Source organism: Homalodisca vitripennis, chromosome 1 (genome assembly GCF_021130785.1).
Source record: "Homalodisca vitripennis isolate AUS2020 chromosome 1, UT_GWSS_2.1, whole genome shotgun sequence".
NCBI classification, from domain to species: Eukaryota; Metazoa; Arthropoda; class Insecta; order Hemiptera; family Cicadellidae; genus Homalodisca; species Homalodisca vitripennis.
The window spans coordinates 148,443,554-148,449,553 of NC_060207.1; positions in this window are offsets into that span (position 1 = coordinate 148,443,554).

Below are 6,000 nucleotides of genomic sequence, written 5' to 3' on the forward strand. Positions count from 1 at the left end.
CGCCAGGGAACCTATAATATTATAACCCAACACATCTTTCAAATTTGTTTTATAATGTCAACTGAAGGTTATTTAAAAAATATGAAAACGACGATAGGTTTTATTTTTGTACGTGATGTAGTGCTAAATCGAATATAAAAAATAATTATCAGTGAAGAGATTATATTCCAATTGAGTTATATTTATTTTTGGGTTTTGGAAAGTAAACCCAGAGTATTATACAACTGTAATTAATCCATAATAAATTCTATAATAAATCCCCAATACAAGTAATAACCCTGAGTATTAAAAGCGGCTTTTGTCTCAGTTCTCACTTGTTGACGAATAGAAAGCGTCTTACGAAACATTAATATATAATAGTTATCTTAAACCACATAAAGTTGAGATAAAGTCAAGACTTCAGTATCAAGCCATTATCTACGGGAATCATATGATAAGAAAACTCAATAAATGATTGTCGCAGTTGGGTAGTATTTTATCGTGCGATAAGGTGGTGAAATGTAACCCTCCTGGATTGTAACTCACCTCGCTGAATAAAATACATTCACATCCTTTCTGTCTGCCGTTGCTGCGTCTTCGTGCCTAGTCCATTTTAAAGCTGTGAACCTTTGGCTAAAGCTGTTAACTTTTGGCTCTTCGGTCACAGGATTAAGGTACCTTGTGCTACTATGTCTGATGAATATCGAGCCGTACCTCTGATCTTAAATATTCAGAATTTCCAACGAGATTATCTGTATTTTCTGGATCCTTCCCGATTGTTCAAAATACTTTTATGACCACGGGGTTTATTCGACATTTCACGCAGTTGACAGTAGTTTCAGAAGTTCCCAGGCTGTGCTCACTGTGAGACCCAAGATATTCTCAAGAATCTAGAGATTCCCCAAACTCCACGGTTGCTCGGTCTCGAATCCTCATTTTCTGGGTTCGGAGGCCTCTAGTCGTCCAAATGTATGGATATCTTTTTAGTTTATACCTTTCACTATGTACTGAATAATCCCTTTCATATTTATTTACCTTGATATGGACCTATACTTGTATCTATATGGGCTTTAATTTACTTTCTTGGCAGATGATCGACCTATGGAATCATCATGTAAAGGTTCTATAACGTAAATGGATATTTCTGTTGAGATCCTTTGGGGGGAATGTGAGTGCAGTATTGTTTATACGAATCCCAAAAACGAAAATGTATAAATTATCTGAATTTCTAGCAATGATAAATTATGATAATTCTAACAGGAAATTTGTCACTGATGACGACACATTCCACTAGCAGGTGTTAAGTGAAGACCTAAGAAGGTATTTGCAAATAACAAACATCATACAGTCGTAAAACGTTTATGTAAACGGAAGACCTTGGAGAATCTCCGTTTAACACCTCTAGGTACAAGGGCGAAGAGCCTGAAATATATGAACTTGTTGAGAGGGACATGTGTTGACAAGGCGGCACTACTGAGACTTCGGGCTGGAGACATGTCGGCAAGTCTACATGACCCCTAACCCCGCAGCGACATCTGTGCGTCATTCCCGACATGATTCGACATGCCGACACGACACTCAACCAGTCTAAATATACGTGACAAATGTTAATATGTCTACAACAAGGAATTTCTATTCGGGAGAGATTTCCAACAGGGTACAATTGATGGAGTTAGAGAAGGCGGTGATATGTACAGAAGGATTGTAATGATAGCAAATATAGCTGAAATATAGGGAACTGTGCATTTGTGTTAGATTATACTGTAGATAGTTCTGGCATTAGATATCAAACTAGATTTGTTTAAACTATAATTTCAATAAAATCCATTCCAACTTACAAATACGATTTATGTGAATGTTCATACATTTTTACACCACATAGCAGAAGTAAGTATTCTAGTCAGTTTTAGCATCTAGTCTTGCCTAGATAAATATGTTTATACTATTTAGTTTCGATCATCTAAATGGCTTTAGCCAGTTGGTCCTATCTCAAAAAGTTAACTAACTACAGTACCTGATGATTGGTTAATTATCAGGATTGAAATTGCGACCTATTCATAAAATGCCTAAATGACTAATATTTAAATTTTAATTCCTTCACAAAAATCATCAGATCATTTATACAAATTTTAAGTAAGTAGGCTACGTCGCTTTTTAAAATTAGACTTACACAGCTAAACATATACGTATTTATTCTAAATATAAGGCATTGTTTATAGGTATAATGTGTTTTATGTATTAAGATGATTGGAAACTGTTTCTGGATTCGAATAATTCTTTGAAATAACTAGATTCGATCTGCAATTGCGACTCGTGGAATAATATCACGAACAGATAATACACTGTTCTTTGGTTTAGAGGCAAGCATGGGCAAAGCTTATGTATGAATAAGATTCATTCTATGATAAATTTACCAAAGAAATTGAAAATTATTCTCATCGGAAATAGTCTCTAGCTATAAGATCAGGCCAATTGACCCTTGGCCGTTTACAAAGAACCTACCAGGTTCGGCAGGATAGCAGAGAAACCATTGTACTTTATTTGATGCGGGTGAAATGTACGAGCCAGGAGGGTTACATTTCAGCACCTTATCGCGCGATAAATACAGAGCTGATACAGTGCCGGCGACAATTATTTATCGGGACTCCGCTGCCTCGCGATCTTCCCTGGATAACCTCAGATACTGAGACAATGCTTCTTTGCCCCGCCACAGAGCTGTCACTTGCTCGCAATGCATTGTGTTTTGTTTCTTCTATTTATCATATATAACATCAAGTCCATCAAATTATTCTTCTCCAAGATTTAACTAGGAGAAATTAAAAACAGTATATTAATTTAACATATTTCTTTTGCATTTTGATATTTTGTTACAATCAACGTACATCCCCATTTCATGTTTAAAAATCCCATATCGTTATCAAATCGTACCATATGTTTTATGAAATCTTAAAACATTCGTGAAATATAACCCAACACTATTGTATTAGCATGCTGAAAGAGCAAACATTTAAGACTTGAAATTAATTAGCAAAAAGGAAAAACAGGTTTGTTTAATGTTGGAGCAGCTAACCTAAATGCTCGGAACTGAAAATTTGTGCATTTGAGCACCTATACACCTTATACATCATCATATAAATCATAGTGTGTCCAATACTTTATACTTTATTTGGATTATGTTTTTACGTCGTTGAAGTTTCCTAAAAATTTACGAAATTAACATTATAATCCCACTTAAAACCAATAATACATTTTTGTATGTTCAGATATAATATGGGATAGTACAAAATCCATAATTATCTCCCTCTTCTCCCTTAGCATTCCTCTAATATATGTACGAGTAGAAAAAAACAAATTCACTCAGTAACTATTCTAATTTATTCTTGAAACATAGGCCTAGTTTGTTGCCAAATAGACGTGTATTGAATAATCAGCACGCACCTACTTAAAACAATTCTATGTAAACTATAAAACGACACAATCATACAAAACACTGTATTGTCACACAAAGTTGTGACAACAAATATGACCCTAACCAAACAGTATTGCCACACAAACTTGTATAGAATAACATAAACGAGTTTTTCTACGGCCTTCTCTTAAACGCAGGGCCTGCGAGTATTTGAGGTTAGCTGCTTTGATGTTAAAGTCTCTTTGGCCGATTTATTATCCTTGTCACCGCGTTATTCGTTTGGTTAAAGAAACGCTCGTGTACTCACTTTGTCGCCAAGTTTACGTTTCTTCTTGTCTCTCTCTTTCTTTTAAACATTTAAACCGCTATGCAGACATTTATAGTCTTGTTTATATTCAGTTAATTAGTAATAAAAAAAAGTTATAACAGAAAAGAAGGTTTTCTCGCGGCATCTCTTTTATCTAATTTATTACTTTATCTAGCTTCTTACAGTTTTTAATCTCTATCACATAATTGTACAACATAGATGATTAATTATGTTCTGTACAATATAGGACGGCAAGAAATGTAACATCGATTTCAGGGAATTGACCCTTTTTATAGTTTTGGTGTTTATAGTTTTAGTTGACCCTGTTTTACCAAAGTTACGAACTATGTCTAATCCATGTTTACGTTATAGCCTATTACAAGCTACGTAAAAAAAGTAATCAAGGAGAATATTTGCATGAGAAACCTTATACAACATTAAATTCGAAAATATGCGAGCTAGAACGTATCAGTCTATTAAAAAGTTCTTGGCAAAGTATTTTTAACGGTGGTAGTGTCAATGTTGTACACTAACGGACCAAAATAATATATTGATATAAAATCCTTTGCTGATATTTATTTGTGAAGGTACGTAAACAAATTCTGAAGGGCTGTAGTATTTGAACTTTCTACTACAAGGTTACCATCGAAGGTGATTGAAATATAAAACAATAATCGATGGAAGATGAGGGCGTGGAGAGGTTAGGCGAGGCGTGAGGTGCGGTCTGGTAGTTTACCAACACCGGGTGTTATGTATCGGCTCCCTCCAGCGATCACATGCTGTCGTTAACTTTAACTAGGTTTTTATTGTTTCGTTAACTTGGCAGAGACGATTGGATAAGTGGTCTTTACGTCGGTTATGAGCGTTAAACGGCACTTTCAGTCAACTGTAACTGTTAACGGCGACTGCACGAAAACGAGCGCTTACAATGCGATATTCGGATTAAACAATTCGGGACTGAAGCCGTTATCGTTTAGTAACCTCTTTTTATATTCGTCATTAATGTATTCACCGGGTTCTTTACCAGGTGAAGGAGGCTAAATAAGTTACTAGTGCGCACATAACACATGTTATATACCAGCACAAGTTGTCAGCACGACAAACAACAAACCCGAGCTTTTACTGCGTTGATCTCACGATCTGTAATTAAAGCAAATTTAACGTGATGGTTCACTTTCTCCCATATTAAACCAGATTTGTTAAAACAACGATTATTCACCATAAGGAACAATAGCAACTGTCGCAAACACCTTATGATCCGTTCACAGTATTTTCAATATTTGCTTGCATAAACTCTGTGATAGGATTATAAAGTCAAAATACGGCAAACCTGGCACAAATTACTTTTATTACTTTTTCATCACCAAACCCCATTCCATGAATGTAACAAATCGATAGCAGCCAACACGAGTTCCAGTCAACAAGGGGAAGGAATTAGGGAAATGTGACTGCTGCTGGGAAGTGAGAGGTTATGAACCATTCACATATCCTACAATGTGTGTTCCACACAGCACACCCAGTTCTGATAACTACTCCGTCTGCTGATCGTAAATGCCTTGTTCAACAAGTGTGGTTTTGGCAAATCGGTGAGATTTGAAATGAACTGAAATTTAGAGAAATTATCTGCAATATTTTGGGAGCGAAATGATTTTATCGTATCTGCAAACTATTGTGACAACACTGGTCTAAAAATAGGAAAAGGTCTATTTCATAATTTAGGAAGTTTTTGTAGACAATTGTTAAATTAACATAAACAGGGTGTACTGTACCAGCAAATTTATTCCACTAAAATAGTTTTTTAAAAAACATTATAGAATTTTATTTTTATAAAGTGTGCTGAAATGAAACTATCATAACTCGTCAGAAACTTGCAATCATGTCAAAATATTTTATTAAAGGAACATAATAATGTTCACAAAGCTATTTTGTTTTATTTGACAAAACTAAAATTATGTTCTGGCTTTAAACTGTTAATCAGGGACCTCGAAAACCACTTAAAACCTAACATATTTTTATATTTTGTAAACTAAACCTTAGAACACACAGGACTACACAAATACACTTACAAGCTACAAAATGAATTTGTCACATTTGATTATTGTGGACAAAAATGTACAACACTATTGAGTTTCATCAAAAAACTACATTTTTTAATATTCTAGTGTTTTTAAAGTTCTTTACACTATAAACGTTTTTAGAATATGAAGTTGAAAAGTTACAGTTTGGTTTTGAATAAGACGCAGCAGATCTGCCCGCATGGCTGGCTGACCCCCATAGCAGGCTGACGTGCCACGTGATGCCTCCA